The 24,568-nt window shown below is 42.1% G+C and overlaps 1 pseudogene across 1 annotated transcript in view; it reads left to right on the top strand.

Moving 5' to 3' along the window:
• Nucleotides 1-22,844, top strand: part of LOC143857126 (1-aminocyclopropane-1-carboxylate oxidase homolog 1-like) — a 37,843-nt pseudogene extending 14,999 nt beyond the window's left edge. Inside the window, exons 2-3 of the transcript XR_013238447.1 lie at nucleotides 21,510-21,831; nucleotides 22,504-22,844. The product of XR_013238447.1 is annotated as a 1-aminocyclopropane-1-carboxylate oxidase homolog 1-like (transcript). The remainder of the gene's footprint in view (nucleotides 1-21,509; nucleotides 21,832-22,503) is intronic.
• The last annotated feature ends 1,724 nt before the right edge of the window (nucleotides 22,845-24,568 follow it).

The raw sequence follows: 24,568 nt of genomic DNA, 5'->3' as shown, positions 1-24,568 counted from the left end.
TGTTGAGGTCTAAGACTAGTTTTACTTAGGATTATGTCAATAATTTTATTTCCATTTAGAAATCCATGTAAACATAATCTAAGTCTCTCATTTTCATTATGAAGATGGGATGTTTGAACTGAAAGCTCATTTCTTTCATCTTCATAAGAATTGGAGGAGCTTGCCATATTTTGAAATTTTACAAGTTGGCAAGATTTCTCATCCAAACTACCCTTAAGGGTATCAATCTCAAGTTTATGATTTGCAAGATTAACTTGTTCTTGAGATTTGGAAGAAGATAAATCAATTTTCAAAAATTCAAGTTCTTTTTCTAACTTTAAAATGGATTTTTTAAGAACTTTATTTTTGGAAATTTGGGAGTGCAAAGTGTTACACAATTCATCATAAGATATTTTTTCACTATCGCTACTTGATGATTTACAAGATGGGTTAGAGTTTACCTCATCTTCATGGGTGAATGTCATGAAGCAAAGATCATCTTTTTTATTTTCTTCCCCTTCAATTGAGCTTTTGCCCGATGTGCTTAACGCATCCCAACCGGCGGCAAGAGCCTTATGCTTCTTCCAATCCTTCTTACCCTTGTACATAGAGGAAGTTGATTTTAGAAGTGGACAATCCGGTCTTTTGTGTCCAATCTTCTTGCAATTGAAGCATCTTAAGGCTCCATCAACATCACTTTCTTCTTTCTTCTTCTTATCTTTCTTATGCTTCTTTCTCCACAAGCTCTTGAATCTTCGTAAAGCTTCTTCTTCGTCACTATCCGCTTCACTTGATGAGTCTTCCTTGGAAGCCTTGAGTGCTAGGGATCTACTTTCCCTTTCCTTCTCCTTTGGCTTCTTCTCCTCTTGACGACTTGTTAAGAGCATCTCATGGGTGATGAGAGATCCTACAAGCTCCTCTATGGTTAGCGTCTTGAGATTCTTTGACTCTTGAATCGCGGTCACCTTTGGATCCCAATGGGGAGGAAGAGACCTAAGTAACTTACTCACAAGCTCATCGTTAGGATAAGATTTACCAAGATTAGCTAGTTCATTAGAAATTAGAGAAAAACGAATATACATTTCGGAAATACTCTCGTTTGGACTCATTCTAAACATTTCATACTTGCTCTTTAACAAGTTAATTTTGGAATCCTTGACTTGTGATGTTCCCTCATGGGTAATAGCAAGGGTATCCCAAATAGTCTTGGCGGAATAAAAAAGAGCAACTTGATTGAACTCCTCGGTAGCTAAGGCACAAAACAAAGAATTTATTGCTTTGTAGTTCAAATTAGCTTGCCTTTTCTCTACCACATTCCATTCTTCAAATGGTTTGGAAGGTACATTGTATCCATTTTCCACAATGTACCAAAGTTCCACATCTATCGACAGAAGATAGATGTGCATCCTTGTTTTCCAATGTCCATAGTTTGACCCATTGAAGAAAGGAGGTCTAGTTGTGGAATGGCCTTCTGGAAGTCCAGTTCCAATTTGGTGTGCCATTTCGCAATTAGAAGTTGCCAAATAAAATCTTTCCCTAGTTAGATTTTGAAATAACTTTCACAAAAATTTTAAAATCTTTTAAGAGCCAAGGCTCTGATACCAATGGTAAATCCGATGTAAGGGGGTCCCAAGTTATACTGGATTGGCAACACAATTAGGAGGGAGAATATGGTTGTTTAAGAAATAGAATCTACCAATTTGAAACCTTTAAACCGATTTTAAGATTAAGAGATCAAGAATCAATATTCAAGTTAAATCTAATGGTGCAATGCAAATAAAAGAGCAAAGAGATAGAAAGAGTGCACCCGAGATTTAAAGTGGTTCGGTCCTCAAATCCGAGGCCTACTCCACTCCACCAACCAAACCCGTTGATGGCTTCACTATTTGATCTTCTTAACCTTGGCGAAGATCGAATGCCAATTACAATAGCTTTAACTTTGGTAGCTATCCTCACCCCAATAGCTTTAACCTCGGTGGCTATCCTCACCACGGAGAATGGGCTTCGCTTCTCCGAATACTCGCCCGAATACAACACTCGAAGGTTTGAAAGAAAGAAATGAAAAATCCTTCACAAGGGTTACAAAATGGATGTACAAATTTGAGCCTATGATCCAAATCCTAAAGATGGTGATGAGAGGCACAATTGAAGTTTGATTTACTCTTGGATATTCAAATGAAGTTTTAGAGTGTTAGGATTTCTTTATTGAATGTTTAGAACACCCATATTTATAGGAAAAACAAAATATGACCGTTCAGTGGCATTACGATAATTTCTGGAAAATTCCCAACGGCTCAAAATCCGACCGTTGTAGTGTTCTCGGAGTTCCGAGAAAATTCTCGGAGTTCCGAGAAAAAATCTCGGAGTTCCGAGAATACACACAGAAGTTGGAAAATAGTCTACTGGACCATTTCTCGGAGTTCCGAGAAGCCTATGCAGAGCAGATTTTCAATTCTGTTTGGGCTTCCAATTCTCAACCAAGATGGGATTGCTATGAGGGTTCCAAGGTGTTGGAACACACAAATACAATCACTTGTTTATTTAGGGTGTGTGAGATTAACTTAATTATGCCTCTAAAAACCTAATCTAGGTTTGGATCAATTACATTCTAAAAGACAAAAAATGGTCTTCAATATGAATTTCTTCATGTCTTCAAGTCTTCATGACTTCTTGCTTGATGACTTTGGCCTTCCAATTAGTGGTCCAATGTGGGCTTCTTGGCCTTCAATCCAAGCATCCTTGATCTTAATTTTTCATGATCTACAACTTAGATAATCAAACACATTAGTGATAAATGATCACTTGTGTGTTGGAATCATCAAAACAAGATGGGAATGCCAAGGTAAAAACCATTGGGCTTACAACGCCCATGGCAGAACACATTAAGAACCCTCAGACAAATAACCTTGAAGTTATGATGGATGCACTCCTCGAGCAAATAAGAGAAATCAAAAAAGATAATTAGTTTCTTAAATCCCAAATTGCCGAGATGTTTGGTTCATCATTTTCTTCACCTTCAAAGGGTAAAGAATCCATGAACCGTACCATGTCAGAGTCTCTTCCTAAGCTTATCGTGATTTCCATTCCTCAAGGCCCATTTGAAGTTACTGATGAAGAACAATATTTGATTGAGATTGACTGATGGAATTTTATGTTTTCACAAAGTTTAGACTGATTTATACTATTTTTGCTATGTGTTTCTTTGTAATGTCATAATCTGGACAGATATCTTTAAAATAAAAAATTGATAGTAAATCATCTTGACAATCAATGAAAATTTTACAGTAATCTTCTCTGGTCAAGAGAAAGCTACAATAACAATTTCAGCTCATTTAGATTAGATTTGCTACAAGTTGATATGTGAATCTATAATCTAGACAGAGATCTTCAACATTGGAAAATTGATAGTAAAACACATTTAAAATCCATGAAAATATTACACTAATCTTTTCTGGTCAAGAGAAAGCTATTGTAAAAATTTGAAATCATTTAAATTAGATTTGCTACAAATCGATGTGTAAATCTATAATCTGGACAGATATCTTCAACATTGAAAAATTGATAGTAAATCATCTTGACAATTCCTGACAATTTTATAGTAATCTTCTCTAGTCAAGAGAAAGCTGCTGTACAAATTTCAGCTTATTTAGATCATATTTGCTATAAGTTTATGTGTAAATCTATAATCTGAACTGAAATTTTTAAAATCGTTAAGAAAATCGAAATAGATTCAAATTGTTATAAAAATTTTCAGAGAATTCTAATTCTCCATCATGTATTCAACCTTTAAACTATTGAAATAGAATCCTTAGGAATCGTTGATCTCCTTTGCAAATTTGCTATGCTATGCTAGTTTAACCGCCAAGATCGCATTCATTATCGTATTCCAATTGCAATTGATCATTGATAATTTAGGTATTTGAATTACAGTATGTCGTTGGATCCGAGGCTGTAGTCCACGGAAATCCTGAGAACCATGCCAGGCAATAATATACTATAATTTATGTGTTAAACTGTGCAAGGGGAGAGCGCACGATTCCCTTACATGAATGCGATCTAAGTATGAAATTCATCAAGCCCTAGATCCTTTGGTATTCCTTAGATGTTAGGAATAAAAAATCTTTAAAAAATTGAAAATCATTAACTTCAACAAACAAAATTAATGTAATCCATATCTTTCGAACGAACAGTTGGATAACGGTATCTCTTCGTAGGAACCCTTAGGGCCCTTTAGGAACATTTACGTCACGTTGTGTTCTAGGTTTTAAGATGTTAGGGAGTTTGGAGTCTAGCCTCATCACGGCCGTTTGCTATGGATAGCAACCGTGCCATAGATCTAGTTACACTAGTCAAACTATCTTCCTATAAGACAAGCCTAGTTAACATAGGATGTAGGTTCACCTGCATTAGTTTAGGGAACGTCTTGCATTTAGATAGGACCATATTGTATCTTAGATGGAGTCCTAGGATAAAAATTCTATTCAACTTGAACTAAATTATCTCTCTTAAACTGTTAAAATAGTCAGTCCAGTCAAAATCGGTGTCCTAGATGTCTTAGGCATGTAGCTTAGTTTAGGCCACCAAACTACGTCGACTCTGATCCCAGTGAGGCTTGGGTACGTAGGCAGCTTGGATGCTTGATGGCATACCAATCAAGAGTCGGCCCCACACACAATCAGTGGGGTTTTTAGGATAGTTTTTGTTTTCTTTTATCATTTAAAACTCTGAATTAAAATTGATTAAATCACTTAGGACTTTTTCCCAAATTAGAATTTTAGGAGAACATTCACTTATATTGAATCCAAACAAATGAAGAAAATCAAGATACACATTAGAGATTACATTGAAATTAGATTTTAGGATGCATATTATATAGTTCACACATTAATATAGAGTTATATGGGCCATTAAAAGAAATTCAAGAGAGTTAACTTTTGGAATTGAATACCGGATTATCGGGCAAGAATGGTCATGTGGTGGTAACTCCCCATACCTTCCATTCTCGTAATCTGGTATCGAATCTAGATTTCTGGTCACTTATGGGTCCTAGATCTCTCATCTTGGTGGCGACTCTATCATTCTCTTTTGCGTGAAATTCGGATTGCTTTAGTGATCCCAAGTTCATGAAAAAGATGAATTAAATCAACAATAAAAAGCACACGCTAACCGCGTGGGTACGAGAGACCAAGAGAGAGGGAGGCGGGCCGCGCCATTCCCCTCTCGCGGGATCAGGTCCCACACTTCCTAGGGGGGACTTCCGTTCGGCCAAAGAAGGTCTGGTTGGACGAACTGATTTCTCAGGTCAGTGTTCAGTTCGGTTGGAGATGATCTGGGAGCTGTGTATGATCTGGTCTTCGAAGTCAATTATCAGTTCGGTGGAGGACGATCTGGAAGTTTTGCATGACCCACTTTGGTTCTTCTCAAGACGATCTGGAAGCTTTATGTGATCTGATCTTCGAAGTCAATTTTTAGATCGGGTCCAAGACGATCTGGAAGGTTTGCATGATCTGATCTTCGAAGTCAATTTTCAGATCGGCCCTAGATGATCTGGAAGGTTTGCGTGACCCACTTTGGTTCGTCTCAAGATGATCTAGAAGCTTTGTGTGATCTGATCTTCGAAGTTAATTTTTAGATCGGCGTAAGACGATCTAGAAGGTTTGCATGATCTGATCTTCGCAGTCAATTTTCAGATCTGGAAGGTTTGCGTGACCCACTTTGGTTCGTATCAAGACGATCTTCGAAGTCAATTTTCAGATCAGCCCAAGATGTTCTGGATTTTTGTCGTTTAGCAGATTGCGTTATATCCTGAACGGCTTCAGAAGATCTCATTTTTGACGTTTAGCGGATCGCATTATATTCTGAACGGCTTCAGACGATCTCATCTTTGTTGTTTAGCGGATTGCGTTATATCCTGAATGGCTTCAGACGATCTCATATTTGTTGTTTAGCGAATTGCGCTATATCCTGAACGGCTTCAGGCGATCTCATTTTTGTTGTTTAGCAGATTGCGCTATATCCTGAACGGCTTCAGACGATCTCATCTTTGTTGTTTAGCGGATTGTGCTATATCCTGAATGGCTTCAATGATCTCATCTTTGTTGTTTAGCGGATTGCACTATATCCTGAACGACTTCAGACGATCTCATCTTTAAGACGGGCTACTTTACTTGGTAGTTTTTCCGTCTCCCGAAAATAGTTTCACCTTCTGATTTTTTTTGAAACGTCATGTCTCTTCGTATTTCATGCCCTCTCATTAATGTTCTGCTGTGTGGCTAGATGTGAGTCAAAGACACGAACGGTCGCCTGTCAGATACATCTATAAAAGGTGCCTCGAAGCCTCATTTCTTCACTTGCCATTTGCTTTTTCTATTTCGCTCCGTCAATGTAGTGTGGTCTTTTCTGCTCGGTTCATTGACGATCACTGGCGTTTGAGCTCGGGCTCTTACCTTTTAGATAGGTAATCTCCTTCAGTTCGTCTCTTTGTGTTACATTTCTTCCTTTTTCCTTAATGTGTAGTAGTTCTAATATAGAGTCTAGTTCCGGTTCGTCATCGGGAGAAACTTCCTCCTTGGGTGAAACTGGTTCCAGTTCGCCCGGGAGGACGAGGTCCGATTCAAATCGTAGGCAGGGCCAGGCCATGGCTAGTCGAGGGAGTAATGTGGTCATAGACCTTGAGGGAGATGATGAAGATATAGAAATCGGCTCTGATGAAGTTATTTTGGACTTGAAGATTAGTCCTGCGCGGGTTGCGATCCCGGATGTCTTGGGGTCGGATGTAGATGAGGATGATGAGGAAGAGGGGACTCGACTTGAGGACCTCTACCTCCTTCGGGGAAAGCAGGGCGGTTGATATCGTGGCTACGGCCAAGATGGAAGCCGATCCCAGAGAAGGGACCGCCGTAGCTCAAGAGGAGAACGTCCTGGATGCTTCTTGTCTCGGCGATGTTAGGGACCGATATTATATTCCTGATCGGTTTGTCTTGAGGGCGGCCATTGAGGGGGACCGTGCGAGCAATGATAGTATTGATGTTTGTGTATACGAGGAGGCCTTGAAGGCCGGCTTTAGATTTCCCATCAATTCTTTCATCACCAAAGTGTTAAGATTTTATGGTTTGGCCCCAACTCAAGTGGCACCGAACTCCTAGAGAACTCTGGTCGGCTTCATATACTTGGCACGGTTCTGACTACACCAGGAATCTGTCTCTGACTTTGTTCCAGAGATGTGCTCATTTGAAGAGGCACCAATCATGAGGTTGGATTTACATTAGTCAACTGCCAGAGGTGAAGATGATCACCGGAATTCCGACCTCAATTCATGGTTGGAAAAATAGATTCCTTTATGTGAGTATGGGTGACTCTGAAGAGAGATTGCCGGTTCCTACGAACTGGTCCTTTGTGAATACCAAGGTGATGAGTCGCAAACCTTCTTTAGAGGGTGAGAACGAGGTGACTTTCGAAATGATCTGCGAGGAGGTTCGCCAAAAGGGCCTCATTCATTGGTCTGAGTTCTCCAAAGAGGAGGTTCTGGGTGAGATCGGAGTTAGTGCTAGAACCTGAGCACGTAGGTGTCTTTAGGATGCGTGTAGTTGTTTTCGTACCTCCGATCTGACTCACTTTATTTAATGTGCCTTCACAATTGTCAGACCGATCTCTCTTACTTGTTCATTTGCTTTGACTCGTAGAGATGCATAAGCAATCAGCTCTGGATAGGGTGCGCTTGAACATTCAAGGGAAGGGTGGTCAGAAGAGGAAAGCCCCAGAGTCAACTCTGCCCTCCGCTCAGGACAAAGGAAAGTCCGTTTTGGCTGATAAGGGCAGCAAGGTGTCCAAATCTGCGAAGGTCGTAGAAGAGACTCCAGTCAGTCAGACCGGTGGTGGCAGTTCAGCGGCCGGACAGGAAGTGGCACCTTCTGTTCGGTCTGGGGCCAACAATGTCTTTTGGCCGAACTGTGGGGTGCAAAAGGGGGACAACGGTTTTACTGATAGCAGGGTGTCTCGCGAGATTATCGTGAAGAGCCGTTTATGCAATGATAGGCTTTGCATCCTTAATGAAAATCACGAGACGGCCGAGACAACCTCCTTTGGCCTCTTATACCAGGTACCTTTTACCTTTTATTGGAATTCGTTTGTTGATAGTTCGTGGACTGTTTCTGGGTGGAGGCACTCATTTTGCTTTGCGGGTTTTTTTTGGCTTGGCTTCTATTGGAGCGACATGGTAGAGGAGTGCAACAACTTTTCCAGGATGATATCAAAGTCAAATCTTTAGATCGAAAAGTTGGAGAAGAACAAGGTCAGCCTAGGTTAGACTATCAACGATAGGGATGCTGAGATCGAGCGCCTTACTGAGGAGCTGAGGGTGCAGAAAGACTTGATTGCAATGGCCATTAGCTCTTGTGATCGGCAGAGGGAGAGGTCTCAGGCCAAATTGGAAGCCATAGTGAAGGCGAAGGAGGAAGAGCTCGTTGACCTTGCTACTGAATCATTAAGGAGGGCTTTGACGAGTGCACAGTTCACGTCCAGGAGAAATATCTCGACGACATACTCCTGTCTGTACCGGCAGAAGGCGATCAGGAGGGCGAACAAGGCTCACCTCCCGTCGAGAATCCTTCTACTCATGATGGTGATTAGGAGGTCATTGATGCCGATCCTTGAGATTCCACTTTCCACCGATCATCCTCTATATTTCATGTTTGGTTATTTTTTGTAATTTTCATTTTGGCCCTCGGGGCCATTTTTTGTACATCGCCTTTTAAGGCATTTTGGAATGAAAAGTGTCTAAGTTCGTTTTTTACTGCTTTTGCTTAAGATTCTTTTGTTCGATTCTGATTTTGGCTGCGATCTGTGCCCGTAAGACCATCCCGAGTCGGGCAGGAATTCAGTTTTACTCATCCCGAGCCGGACAGGAATTTGGTTACCCGAGGCTTCGTTATTTACCTCTGTCGTAATTCCCGACGGTCTCTTTTGGGAAGACCTGGGCGAACCTTGTCAGTTTAACCCGAGTTTAACCCGAGCTGAAGGACTATGTTTTTTTTATTAGGGATTTGGTTATCTAGCCTGGTCTTAGTTCCTGACCAGAAGTGTGCTTCTGGTCTTTCTTGGGAAAACCGAGGTGAACCATATCAAATTTACCCGAGCTGAAGGACTTGGTTTTTTTGTTAGGGATTTGGCTATCTACCCTGGCCTTAGTTCCCGACCAGAAGTATGCTTCTAGTCTTTCTAGGGAAAACCGAGGTGAACCATATCAAATTTACCCGAGAGCTGTAAGGAAATGATAGAGGGGTTGTAAACTATCGTAATAATTTCATTAGAGCTGTAAAATTCTGAAGGGATTACATCGCTACTAGCTTTTGCTTTCTTTTCGTGATTTTGTATACAATTTCTTTTTTTTTTTGTTCACAAAATTCATGGAGTTCCAAGCTACTGATACTATCTCCTTAGATTTTTGAGTTCCACGCGTGGGGGAGCTGGTTCTCATCAAGGATCTCCAACCTGTAGCTGCCTGATCGGAGGCTTTGTATTACTCGGTACGACCCCTCCCAAGTCGGGGTGATTTTGCCTACCTTCTTGGGCTGCGAAACCGCTGCCTTCCCCAGGACCAAGTCACCCACGCGTTGCTCCCTTAGGCGGATCTTGGATTCATGATAGTTAGATACTCTTTGCTTGTAGGTTGCGACTCGAATCTGAGAGTCTTCACGGATTTCTTCCAATAAGTCCAGATTCATGCGGAGTCCGTCTCCGTTGCGCTGCTCGTCATAGCTGGTCAGCCGAGGAGAGGGGACACCGATGTCAACGGGGATTACGACTTCTATCCCAAAAGTCAAGTTGAAGGGGGATTCCCCAGTTGTAGTGCGTGGGGTGGTGCGGTACGCCCATAGGACGGGGTATGGTTCATCGGCCCACCGTCCTCCTTTTTCATCCAATCTTTTCTTGATCCCCTGTAGGAGGATCCTATTGGTGACTTCCGTTTACACATTCGTTTTGGGGTGAGCCACTGGGGTGAACCGTTGTTCGATTTTGAGATCTAAGCAGAATTTTTTGAACTTCCTGCTATCGAATTGCTTCCCATTGTCAGTTATCAAGACTTGTGGAATTCTGAACTGGCAAACTACCGATTTCCAGAAGAATGTCTATACGTTTTGTTCGGTAATTTTGGCCAAAGGTTCAGCCTCCACGCACTTTGCAAAGTAGTCTATTGAGACTACAACAAATTCACACCCTCCGGGGGCCGGCGGAAAGGGTCCCAGGATGTCCGTCCCCCAAACTGCGAAGGGGAGTGGGCTGATGATGGGCGTCATGGACACGACTGGTTGGTGGCTGACAGGAGAGAACTTTTGACATCTTTCACATTTTTTGACAAGGTCTATTACGTCTTTTCTCAAAGTTGGCCAGTACAGCCCTCTCAACAATACTTTCAGAGCCAACGCCTTACCGCCGAAATGTTCACCACAAATCCCTTCATTTGTTCCTTGCAAGGTGTACGCGGCGTCGGTTGGTCGGAGGCATGTTAGGTACGAGAGGGTGTAAGATCTTTTATATAGGTTTTCACCATCGAAGGAAAACCTGGCTGACCTTTGGACCACCCTTCGCGCCTCTTTCCTTTCTTCGGGCAGATTTCCATTCTGTAAGTAATGGACGACTTCGTCCATCCAGCATGGCTCGTGATCAATCTGCATTACTTCTACGATCTCACTTTCAATACTTTCTTTAATAACTCCATGTGTATACATCCTAAGGCAGTGTATCTGGAGGCGGCTACCCTGGAGGGTACATCCGCCTTCCCTTTTCCGTTCTCGGGACCCATATGATTTCGAAAGTTTTGAACTTCTTGATGAGGTGTTGAACTCTGACCAGGTACTTACTCATTCACGCGTCGCGTACTTCGTAAGCCCCTTGCACTTGACTGACGACCAGTTGGTAGTCGCTATAAGCTCTTAGCCTTTGAGCGGGTACCTGGATTTATAGGTTCATTCCGGCGAGGAGGGCTTCGTATTCGGCTTCATTATTTGACACGCTGAAGCCGAATCTTACGGCGTAATCTATTGTGAAGCCTGTCGGGCCGGTGAGGATCAGACCCGCTCCGCTCCCGTGTGAATTAGAAGATCCGTCCACATATAGTTCCCATAGCGATTCGCCATCCAACGGATCCGGTTCTTCAGCTACATCCTTTTCACTGTTGCTTGGTTGTTTTTCCTTTGATTTCTCACTCATGGGTGCATTTGTGTTCTTTCTTTCCGGATGCTGAAACATTTCTCCTAGGCTCTGCCCCTCGGATGTAGTTGTGCTTGCTACACCCGAGAGTTGACTCCCTTCTTCTTGGCTCGGCCCCCGGATGTAGTTGTGCTTTCTCCACCTTGAGGTTGAATCGTTTTTTCTTGGCTTTGTTCTCCAGATGTAGTTGTGCCTTCTCCACCCGGAGGTTGAATCGTCTTTTCTGCCATAGACGTAAGTATGGTGCATTCGACGACAATGTCTGCAAATACTTGGGCCTTTATCGCCGGCCTTGGCAGATACCGAATATCAAACTCGCTAAGTTCCACTGCCCACCTCACAAGGCGACTCGACATGTCTGGCTTGTGGAAGATTTGTCAGAACGGTTGACCAGTCATGACCTGTGGGAGCCGGTTTTTTCCCTCGCCCGCAGGACGGCAGGGGATCACCACATCGGATTTTCAGGGAGTGTTTACTTGATCTGCATTTCTTGCGGACTCGGGACCGAAATCCTAACTTCGCAAGAAAGAGAAACTTAGAGTTTCCACCTAGGTTAGGGCCTAGTACCCGTGCCTGTTCTTTCAAGGAAATGAGTAGTAGTACTCGAATTTTATTGAAAGAACAGTAACCAAGGGGGTTCTTTTGCTCTGTGCCTAGAACCTTATATTTTTCTCTGTTTGTTTAAGGCATGGTCCTTACAGATATCTAGGTAAGGATTATGGTTACAATCAGGGAAGGTGTTAGGCACCCCTCTTGCTCGAACGAATCCGGTCTCTTAACTTAGATTGGTATTTTTCAAAGAATTTTGACCAGGATAACTTGTCTTTTATTATCCTTTATTTAGATTACGCTTAATTCCAGGATGTAAATAAAGTGAATTTACAAAAGACCGAAAATAAGCGGTAATTATCTTGATTGAGATCGTATGTTATAGAATGAGTCCCGAATGATCTCGCAACTCATCCCAATCAGGTTAGCAAATCTAACGGAAAAGACAGTGCGGAAAGTAAAAGAAAGGTAGAGGGGTTTATATCATAAGTTCTTATGGCAATGTGAGCCGGAGATCTTATGTCACCACCTCGTACCTTAATTTGTAAAGGAAATTACATTAAGTAAAAGAAAGGTAGAGGGATTTATATCATAAGTTCTGAGGGCAATGTGAGCCGGAGATCTTATGATGTCACCAACTCGTACCTTACTTTGTAAAGGAAATTACATAAAGCAGGTAAATAAATGTAATTTCAACAGAATTTGTAGAGAATTGGGCAGCGTAACCGCGCTGTTTGGAAGAGAGGAGCTCTAAAGTTGCGGAGATTTCGGCAGCGTAACAGAGCTGCGTTGATGAAAGGGGGTTCTAATGTTGCAGAGAAATCGGCGGCATAACGATGCAATTTGGAAAAAGGGTTTTCTGAAGCTGCCGAGAAATCAGTGGCGTAATGATGCTGTTTTGGAAAGGGGCTCCGGAGTTGACAAGATTTCGGCAGAACAACGACGCTATTATCAAGAAATAACTCGTGTTCCTGCGAAATTCGACAGAACAATGGCACTATTTGAAGGATGTCGCTTCGAACCTTCGGAATTTCTACAGAATGCTGACGCCCAGTCTGAGCTACCTAGAGTGTCTGTACTTTCTCTTTTCTAGAAAGCAAATAAACTAGGGTTTTTGGAATTCAGAGGGGTATTTGGGCTGGAAATGCACAGAAGGGGGTGTATATAACACAAAAAAGGGGAGAGAGATATAAGAGATGAAAAAAAACCTTATCCCCTCCCTATTTATAGGGTTTGGGGGAGGGGGGGGGGGTCGACCAAATTTCGCCAGGGGCGCCCCATGCGAAATTTGGTGTCACCCAGGTGACATCACCTGGGTGACATCATCTCTCGAGAGGTGCTATGTTTCGTCTTTTCTCCGTTCTCGAAAAATATGATTTTTTGTCTTTTATCAATGAGTTTTGAATGTCCGTAACTCCGATTGAATTCCGATTCACACGCGGTCAGTCACCCAGGTGACATCACCTGGGTGACATCATCTCTCGAGAGGCGCTATGTTTCATCTTTTCTCCGTTCTCGAAAAATATGTTGTCTTTTATCAATGAGTTTCGAATGTCCGTAACTCCTCCGATTGAATTCCGATTCACACGCGGTCAGATCCGTTGGATTCCTCATTCTGGGGACTTTTCAATGAACTTAATATCGCTCGCTTTCGGGAAACACAATGTCCTTTTAGTGAAAACGGAAGTTTTCAACTCAAAGATAACTTACCGATTAAGATGACATGTACAAACGGGCTTATCTGTTTATGCCGTAAAAGGCAGGTGCTGTGTAAAGACATGCTTTTGGTTTGCCGAAAAGGCAGGTGCTACGTAAAAACAGGCTTTCAGAAATCATTTTCTTCTGAAAGTATCCTAAAAAGAGATTTAGAGAAACCAAACTGGTGCTCTAGGACTCGTCATAAGGTTCTTGCTCGCGACACCTATCATTAGTACCGCCTTGACAAAATTAGGTGTCTACATAACCTTGATGGTGTGCGCCTGAAAATACAGCCTCAGCTTTATGGCCGCCATGATGAGTGCGTATGCAAAATTTTCCAGTCTATGATATCGGGTTTTGGCTTCATGTAAGACTTTGCTGACGTAATAGATTGGTTTTTGTTGATTTCGCTCTTCTCGAGTCAATATAGCTTCCAATGCTACATGACTTACCGATAGGTATAGGCTTAACTCTTCTCCGGGCTCTGGTTTGGACAGCAATGGAGGGGAGGTGAGGTATCGCTTTAGCTCCTCAAACGCTGCTAGAAATTCTGGTGTCCAGGGGGCAGTTTTGACTCCCTTGATCGCTCTAAAAAAGGGGAGGCACTTTTCTACCGATTTCGAAACAAAACGCCCTAAAGCGGCCATCATTACAGTAAATCTTTGTATTTTCCGGATGGTAGTTGGTGGAGCCAGTTCCATAGCAGCTCAGATTTTCTCCTGGTTCGCTTCTATTCATCTCTGGCTAACCATGAACCCGAAGAACTTTCCTACTACGACACCGAACGTGCATTTGGTTGGGATGAGCTTAATGTTGTACTTCCTCAGGACCTGAAATGTTTCCCTTAGGTCGGATAAGTGATCAGAAGCTTCCTTGCTCTTAACTAACATATTGTCGACATAGACTTTTATGTTTCACCAGATCTGTTCTCTGAAAAGCTTGTTGACAAGCCTCTGGGATGTTTCTCCCGTGTTTTTCAGGCCAAAGGGCATCACACGGTAACAGTATATCCCTTGGTCCGTTATGAAGGAGGTCTTGGGTATGTCTGCCTCATACATCCGTGTTTAGTTGTACCTAGAAAAGGCATCCATGAAGCTTAACAACTCATGGCTCGAAGTGGTATCTATGAGCTGATCAATTTTGGGGAGTGGATAAATATCTTTTGGACAAGCTTTGTTCAGGTCAGTAAAATCTATGCAAATTCTCCACTTCCCATTGGCCTTTTTTACCATAACGACATTGGCAAGCCATTCGGGGTACCTAATTTTTCGGATGAAGTCAGCCTTCAATAGCTTCTCGACTTCTTCTCTGATTACCTGTTGTCTTTCAGGGGCGAAATGTCTTCTCTTCTGCTTTACTGGCTTGCAAATTGGGTCTACACTGAGTCTGTGCACGCTGACCTCGGGATCTATTCCAGGCATATCGGCGGGGTCCATGTGAAGACGTTTGCGTTTCCTCTCAAGAACTGAATGAGTTCTTCACGAATGTTACCACTTAGGGATGAACCGATTTTGACCAACTTCACCTCGCTGTCATTGTACAACGAAATCGCCCTGAGGTCCTCTACTGGTTCGTTGACTGTGATCTGGGTCTCATCTCTCAGGTCCAACAACTAAATCGGTAGTGTCTCTGACGCATTTTTTCCTTTGAGCATCATAGCATGGCATTCTCTTAATTGTGGTTGATCTCCTTTGACCTCCCCTACACCCTTTGGCGTTATGAACTTCATTTTCTGGTGATAAGCCGATGCGATGGGCACGGAGGAGATTCTGCCTAGGTCTTCTCAGGATAGCGTTGTAGGCCGAAGTGGCCCTCACTACCAAGAAATTAACCATAGCAAAGGCTTGTTGGGGTGGTTCCCCTATGAGGACTGGGAGTTCGATCTGCCCTTGTACCTTGACCACCTCTCTTGAGAACCCGAATAAATTCAAGTTTGTGGGTTTCAGGTGATCGTCTCATATCAGCATTTGCTTGAAGGCGTGGTAATTGAGGATATCCGTGGAACTTCCATTGTCCACTAAGATCTTCTTCAACTCCCAATTGGCTACAAGCATGGTGATGACCAGAGCGTCATTGTGGGGGAGAATTATATTGTCCAGATCTGCATCTGAGAATGAAATCTCATTTTCTACTTTCCTCTTCTTGTTAAAGGTATGGATGGAGTTAACTTGGCGAGCATAAGCCTTACGGGCTTCTACTGAAGTTCCTCTTGCCGTTGGCCCGCCAATGATCGTGTTTATAACTCCTGTGGGTTGAGATCGTTGCGTTTCTGCCTACGGGCTTCTAGGGGCGGGAGACTCGTGACGAGCCATTGGCGATTGAGGTCATTGAGGACTTCTTTTGTTCTGAGGACTCTTTTCTCGGGGATCCCGTCTACCATTGTCCTCCTTCACATACTTCCTTAGATGTCCCCTCTTTATCAGCATTAAAATTCTTCTTTAAGATGTTGGCACTCATCTATGTTGTGCCCATGGTCTTTGTGGAGCCGACACTACTTTGTTTTGTCCCTCTTGTTTCCCTTGGAAAGCATTTTTGTCGGCCATATGAGGAAGTCATCTTCTTTGATTGTGGCCAATATTCGGGTTCTAGATGTGTTAAGAGGTGTGTATTTCTCCTCTCCTCTGAGGGCTCCTTTCTTTCCTCTGCGGTTTGTCATCCCTATGCTGCTTCGTAGGGTTTTTCTCTTCTTCTGAGGTTCTATTATGGTTCAAATTTAGGGCGGCCAGAGTTTCCTCGATGGAGATATACTCTTCAACGCCAGCCATAAGGTCTGCTAGGGACCACAAGTTTCTGCGAGCTACAGCTCCTTGGAATTCATTGGATCTTGCCCCTGCGAGGAGTGCATTTGGGGCGGCCGAGGGATCTAGGTTTGGGACCTGTAGGGCCTCCTTATTGAACCAGCTCACAAACGCTTTTAGGGATTCAGCATCCCCTTGCCTCAGGGCCATCAATGAGGCAGCAGTCTTCGGCTGCTCATGAAGTGTCGAATTAGATCTTCCCCAAATTCTTCAAAAGTGTCAATGGAGTTCAGTTTTAGACGCGAATACCAATCTCTTGCGGCCCCTGTTAGGGTAGTTGGAAAAGCTTTGCAAAGGAAGCCCCCTGAAGCGCCGTGGAGGAGCATCATATTTCTGAATGTCTCCAAATGATCTACCGGGTCAGTGGTTCCATCGTACTGTGGAATCAGAGGCATCTTGAACCCTCTAGGGGTCGATGCATGGAGCACTCTATCCGTGAAGGGAGGCCTGCTGAAGAATGGCCATAGAGTAGGTCGGTTATGATCCTTGGCTAACTCTTCAATTCGGTGGTCTATTTCTTCGAATTTTCGCAGCACATGATTGGTTCTTTTCTCCATCTGGTTAGCTTGTTTGTTTCCCCTTTCCACAGTGGGACTCGCTGCTGAATCCAAATGGCTTTCTGAGCTCCTTCTATGATGCCGGGATTTCGCTTGCTCATCACGATCATCCTTAGTTCGGCGCCGATGCGTTGAATGCGATTGGGACCGGTGATGGTAATCTGATTGTGAGTGTTTCGTTCTAGAATGATGGACTCGCCTAGATGAAGAGTGGAGAGGGACGAGCTCTTCTGCCTGGGGATTTTGTCTTTCTCGTGGAGGTTGGAAAACCTCTGGGAGATGCTGTTGAGGGACCTGCTGAATCAGGTTCTTGAACTGATCGACTACCGTGGTCATTTGCTAGAAGAGGGTTTGGATTTCGGAGGTAGGCGCTGAAGTGGGAGTAGGGTGTTCTGAATGAGCTGGGCTTCGCTCTGCTGTCGTTAGGGGGACGACAACTTGTGACACGATTCGTACGCTTTGAGGGGCGTGCTGCGATGCAGGTTTAATTGCTCGACTAGAGATAACTCGGGCAGTATTTCGTCCTGCCATTTTTTCTTGAGACTTAGAACGACTTTTAGTTTTGTCCCACGGAGGGCGCCAATCTGTTACAGTCAAAATCTGTAACAGGATATGGTAGTGACAGAAGGGCTGATTTGGAACACTCTGGTAGCTGATTTGGCAAAGATATCAAGTCCTACATAGAAGAGCACACGGTCAGACGACCGACCCGGAGTGGTATCTTCAGATAGGCCCTCCGATGCTTATGTCAGTGACTGCACCAAATGAGGAGAGTAAAGGAGTGAAGAATAAATTTTTGGGATTCGGCCCCCTACCTAGGGATTCTCACAGGCTATTTATAGTAGAGGCTTAGGTACTGGATTACCCTTTTACCCCTGGTGGACAGGTGTTAGCCTTTGATTAGGTCAAACTTTATCCCTTCCCTATAGCCTTGGACATGGGTTAGCCTGTGGTAGGATAGGGTTTTTACTAAAGCTTTCCCTTTCTAGGTGGCAATTACGTTATTGCCCTTGACTAGATGGTGCCTTTTGTTGCGCGGCTTGTCAGCTCATGATTGGAAGATCTTTTTACACCCCCATCACAATACAATCTAGAAAATTTAAAATACTTTAACTCCCTGATTGCGTTGGCTTCAGAGATCTTCATGGGCTCTTGTTCTTGAGTGAACACTTGAGATAGCTTTGGTCCATGTGACTTTTCTTCTTGATTGGAATCTTTACTTTGAATGCTTGAGAAGGTCACCAATGAAAAATTCAACTCCAAGGTCCTCTTGGCATTGTGTAAGGTATGCTTGTGGGATCCTTAACTTGAGCTCTTAACTTGGACATCTTCCAAAGATGATGTCTTCATTGTTTGTACTGGCTCATTTGGTTCTTTTGGCATTTTGATTCTCAAGCTTCTGTGCTGTGTTGTATTGTGCTAATGTGCTAGTCTTTGGATTGACATATGAAATTCCTGTGTAAGGCACAATACTACAAAGCAACACATTAGTCCATAAAGATTGATAAATTTAGGTTTTTTAGTATCAAAACAACAAGAAAAAAGTGACTAGTTAAACACCCATGGGAAACCTTGAGCTAAAAAAAATAAAGCAAAACGGGTAGGAAAAATCCTTAACAAAAAAAATAGGGAAATGATATCAGGACAACCATTATTTAATTATTGCAGAAAGGCAGCTTGTCTTTTACTTTTTAATCACTTTGTATAAGCTTTTTGGGAACTAACCCTTAACAACACTTCAAATATAAATGACAAGAAGAGTTTGTGCAATTATAAAAAATGGTTGTGCGGATATCATTTCCTCAAAAAATAATATTTGCATATTATGTGTCATAAAAAAATTTAAGCAAAGTACTTCAAAATGAGCTAAAGAATCTACCCAACTGTAATGATAAATTATCTTTTGTCTCCTTTAATTTTCTTATAAAATCCCATTTTTTTGTGCAACCAAGCTGACCTAATTCCTGGGAGCAGGGGATTTTCTCTTAAGCCAATCTTGCCAACAAAAATGCTAATCAATTCTAAAATTATAATTTTTAGGTTTATTTTAAGAATTTGATATTGACACTACCATGTTTTGATAATTGTACAAACGCATATTGTCTTTTCCTTTTTAATTGGCTTCTGAGAGCTTTTTTTGAACTGCAATAACCTTTGACAACTATTTATATAATGACAGTCAAGATGAGTTAGTACAATTATCAAAACATTGTTGTTGCAACAGCAGTAGCCTATTTTAATTGCGGCAGTGATACCCCCGGTTAAAAGTGGTGAATTTATCCTCGCGCAGTGAAACACTCTCATGAAAAATGTTTTGGCGCCCGCCGGGGGGGGGGGGTGTCACTGCCCTTTCTGGTTGTAGTTACTTTAAGGGCATTTTTGGCAACCATTCATGCAAGGTTTTATTGCCTAGTCTAAGAGAGACAAGGAGGCAGGAGTGACATAAATATATGAGGGGGGCTTGCGAGTGAGGAAGCATGGCATGGGGTTACAAAACAGGGAAAACAAAATTCCAACTTTAAAACGGATTTTAATTTCTCTGTTTATCAACTCCATCACATGTTCTCCTCATTAGGGATGTAAACGAGCCGAGCTTGGCCAGGCTCGGCTCGGCTCGGCTCGGTCAGGCTCGGCCAGGCTCGCGAGCCTTACCGAGCTCGGGTTATATTATGTTCACACCCCTCATCTTCCCTGGACAGCCTTACTAGTGTAATTTGACTACTTTTTTTACACTATGGGGGGGGTGGTCCTAGTAACAAATGGGGTTCCAAAAATGAAGTGACATATTTTGCCCCCCCCCCCCTTTCACTCCCTGGACAACCCTTTTAATGTATAAATTAATATATAATAGATATATTTAAATATATTAAATTCTTAATGAGCCTTAACGAGCCGAGCCGCCTGATGAGCCGGCTCGGCTCGGCTCGTTAAGGATTCGAGCCGAGCTTTTTTTGAGCCGAGCTCGAGCGAGCCTCCAAGCCCGAGCCAAAATTGACACCCTTACCCCTCGTTCACGGACTCTGAGATCTCTCTCACTAGCCCTCTCTACTCTTCCTAACAAACATTCCTTGAATTTTTTTTATGGTTACCAAACACGCCCTAAGTGCGCGTTTAGAATTACTTAAATGGCTTTTTCTTGTCTAAAAGAAAAGATATTTTCTAGTTAGTAATTAAATAGTAAATAAATGTTCAAAATGTTTAACTCTTAAATTCCTTAAATATTGCATCAAACTTCTTTTTTCTTTTCTAAATAAAATCTCCCTCCAACTTGGCTGATATCCGATTTGTCCCGTACCAAGTTGCATTCCTCATTTAATGTCATTGGGTATGACTTTTTCATGCATGATCCTTTTACGCTCTCTAAAATTCAAAAAATGTATATAGTACGAGCCCAATTTGATTGAATTGAACTGTTCACCTGATCTCATTTGAATATGGGCTGTCAATAACAGCATATAGACAATTGTTCAAGTTGTTGGGCAGGTTGGTGCAACATTTCAAGTCATTTGACACATAAAAGGCCTCAATTGGGAGGGTTGTGATCCTCAAATATTTTTTGTATACAAATGTAAATAGAACGAGCCCAATTTGGAATCCATGAAAAATTATTCTATGGAATGCTCAGGAGCTCACTATGTGAGGGGTTGAGAAGGAGATGGATAGAATTGAGTGGGCTGGAGTAGAGATTGCATAAAAAATCCCAAAACCGATTGAAACGAAAAAACGTATTTAGAATTGGTATTTTATTTTCTCTGGACCTTTTCATCCTCCCCACACTCCCATGCTCTCAAGTATCTCCATCCATGGTTTTAAATTTCGACCGAAATCTGAAATTTCAGGTTTCGGTCGGCACCAATACTGAAACAGAGCATACCCGAAACGGTACTTTATTTAGCCGAAATTTTGAGAATTTCGGTCTGAATTTTGTTATTTTCGATTGAAATTTGATTTTACACTGAGGTATAGAATTTCGACAAATTTAACGAAATTTTGGTGAATTTCATGAAATTTCTGTGATTTAACCCAAATTTCGTTAAATTTCGGTGAATTTCATGGAATTTCAGCAAAATTGTTGGAAATTTGGAATTTCTTACTTCGTAGTTGGCATGGGAAGCATAGGTTTGGTAGATTCTTCACTAGGCAGTAGGCAATGATTCCTTTTTTTACTTGGAAGTTGGCAACGATTCCCTTTTTACTTAGTAAATTATTTACAAGGCAGTAGACAATGGTTTTGGTAGATTCTTCACTAGCAGTACGCAATCGGTAATTTCGGTCATTTAGGCCGAAATTTCGTACTTCAAATACTTTTTTTATTAAAAAAGAAAAAAGTAAATTAATATTAGATATGGCCGAAATTACCAAAGTTTCGAAACCGGCACTACAAATATTCCATTGAATATGTGAAACCACCAATTACTCCAAAAGCTTAAGCTGTTGGACCTCACACATAGCCTTCTTTTTAGGGTTGGCCTACACATGACACTTGTGACCCCTCTTTTGGTTTGGCCATCACATGTAGATTTTTAACAACAGGTAGTTTTGAACGCAGGACCTTTGCTCATGCCATGTGAAACTCCGAATTACTCCAAAAGCTTAAGCTGTTGGAGAAGGTGTTTTATTTAGTATTTTATGCTTTTAATAGAATAGGCTTTCATGGTAGCGAAACATGGCCTTATGAGTGTTTTAATTTGGTTGACACACGCGTGTGTTTAATTTGCAGGGAGGAGATAATGAACTACTCGAAAAATGTTTCGAAATTAGGAGATACCCTACTGGAGTTACTTGCAGAGGCTCTTCGGCTTAATTCTAATTACCTCAAAGACATGGGTTGTGCTAAAGGCCAAGTCCTTCTCTCTCATTATTATCCGCCGTGCCCACAGCCGGAGCTTACACTCGGTACTAGCAAGCATTCTGATCCTGATTTCTTCACTATCCTTCTACAAGATAATATCGGTGGCCTTCAAGTTCTTCATCAAAACCAATGGGTCGATGTTTCCCCGGTGAAGGGAGCTTTAGTAGTGAACATTGGAGATCTTCTACAGGTATGCTTGCATCATGCAAATTGCACCACTTTTGAACTATGCAGCCCTTTTAACCTTTTTTGCTCAAAATTCCATCCAAAAAATTGGTGGATTTGCCTGGTGATCAAGAACAGATCGGATGAGCAACCATGAGTATCTACTGCTAAAGTTTTCACTTGATCCGCCCTTTGTTGAAGAGAAAGGAAAAGGGGCAGCCCTACTCAAGTGTATTTATTCTTAAATCATAAAAGATTAAATAACACCATGTCCAATAGCTTAAGCTTTTGGAGTAATAGATTGTTTCACATGGTATCAGAGCAATGGTCTTCTGTTCAAAACTCATTGATATTAAAATTCCACATCTAATGGCCAACCCAAAAGATGGGCCACATGTGGCACGTGTAGGCCAATTGTAAAATGAGGGGCCACACGTGAGGGGGAGTGTTAAAGTATAAAAGATTCTAGAACACCATTTTTTGGAGTAATTGGTTGTTTCAAATTTATGACTACTCTTTTACATGAGAGGGGCTATCAAAGTAAGTAAAAGGGGCGCATATATCATTTCCTTTGATTTTCTGTTTACTCAGCCAGCTCGGCCAATTTTTAAGGAGTCGCCCAGTTTTGAGTTGACTTGTCCTGTTTTAGTACTATCATCTAACTTTTATTATTGGTTCTATTGTGATATTCATTCAGCTTATGTCTAATGACAAGCTCAAAAGCATTGAGCATAGGGTGCTCGCACACAGAGTTGGGCCAAGGATATCGGTCGCATGTTTTTTCACTACTCATTTTGACTCAGGTGGAAAACTCTACGGGCCTATCAAGGAACTGCTATCGAATGAGAATCTCCCTAAATACAGGGACACTACACTGAAGGACTTCAATCAATATTACAACTCAAAAGGTCTTGATGGAAATTCTGCCCTTGACTATTTTAGGCTGTGATATAAATAAGTATCAGATATTTTTCATGATAGATTTTGTAGAAGTGACTATATTTGTTGTTGATTTAAGATTGCTATAAGATGGTCTTTGAGTTAACATTTTCGTAGCTATAATCTGAAAGAGATATACCCAGCAAGATGATCCCATCGGGCCGTTGATCTGTCGGACCATCACAGTGACCCAATGGGTCCAAGTCCAATGCCAAAGGGTCATCTCATTTGCAAGTTTGAGGTGTGGAAAAATCAATGGGTTAAAGACATCATAATGGGCGTCTTTTTCATTGTAGTTGCGTAAAAGTCTAAAATCATCTAAAAGGGGTGGACTAAGGGCAATAAAAGCCGAACATGTGATGGCCAACAAAATTCATCAACTTGATCACCCTTCGTGTGGAAGTAGTGTGATGCGGTACAATGATTTTGCTGGCAGCTTTTGGCCCTCCTTCTGTCCGGGTGTGCGTGCATGCGTGTAGGTGCAGCGTGCTAGCCTCCCTCCAAGGCAAGGATCCAAAATTAAAATCAAAAGGGGTGGTATGAAGACCGGAACCTTTCCGTCTCTTGGTACTGGATTTTAGGCGATTGAGAAGAAGAGGGGAATGCCACTTCTTCCTTGGCTTCCACTGCCTTCACACAGATAGAAAGGACTTTTCACGTAGGAAGTGCGGCATTTATCCACTTACGCAATGTGGAAACAAAACAAAAGGAATTCGAGAGTGAAGAATTGGGGTTGCCCCCCTCCGGCACAGGGCGTGGAAGACCCTCGGAGTCGACAAACCATCCGACTCAAACCAAACAAACAAAACAAGTACAGACCCAGCACCAGTACGAGGGATAATACGAACTAAAGAGAGAGACTCACCGGTAAGATGAATCCATTGCTTCTTCAATCCGAGTTAGAGCTACAGCTACTGAAAAGTAAAAGGTACAGATACTAGAAAGATAAAGATAAAATGCCAATACATGATTCTGGATTTGATTTTGAGGCTCTTCCTTGGAGATGAATGCCTCCTTATATAGTTTTATTCGGGTAACAGTTCACATTACCCAACGTTCTGCTTGGAGGGAAGCTTTTTGGTAAGTACCCATGAAGGTACCTTATTCTCACGTCCTCCATAGTCGAGATGGCCATCTTCCACCTTCCCATGACTGGCAACAGAAATGCCACGTCTCTAAGTCATTCAAATAGATAGTCTCGTACTAATTCGGTCCCGTTTGACTGACTGTCTTCTTCAAGTGAATGTGCTTTACTGGGTATCTTCAATAACCGTCTTCTCATGCTGCTCCTGGACTATGCATGTTTCCCTATATCCATTAAGTGCCATCGTGGCATGTGATTGAGTTGACCCACCTTCGTGGATGATCACTCGTTTATCCTGTCTCCTACAACTGTCTCCTACAACCGACAAAACGGAAATTGGGTGTAAACAGATTGTTTGTCATAGGTCAAGTCATGTGATTTGAAATACGATGTAAAACTAATATTGCGTGATCAAACCATAAGCATATGATTCTAGAAATTAAATACAAAAGAAATAGGGCATAAATACCTTTTATTGATTCTTCTATGATTAACGATGCTCAATCCTTGGTGTGTTTCCAAACATCTGGAAAACGAAAAACTAACTGGGCTGGTCTTCTACTCTCTCCACTTATGTGTATTCCAATTGGGAGAATTAACAACCTTACATGTGAGAGCAGAGATTAATCCCGTATTTATAATAACTACAAGGAAACCAGAGTCCACCCAATTCAGACTCTTACTCCTTAAAAAAACCCACTAACCTTTTTGGACTTACAACGGGCCACACTTATTATTA

Source organism: Tasmannia lanceolata, unplaced genomic scaffold (assembly GCF_043159265.1).
Source record: "Tasmannia lanceolata isolate RefF3 unplaced genomic scaffold, GAP_Taslan_0.1 ptg000024l, whole genome shotgun sequence".
Classification (NCBI taxonomy): domain Eukaryota; kingdom Viridiplantae; phylum Streptophyta; class Magnoliopsida; order Canellales; family Winteraceae; genus Tasmannia; species Tasmannia lanceolata.
This window is presented reverse-complemented; position numbering and strand designations above follow the sequence as displayed.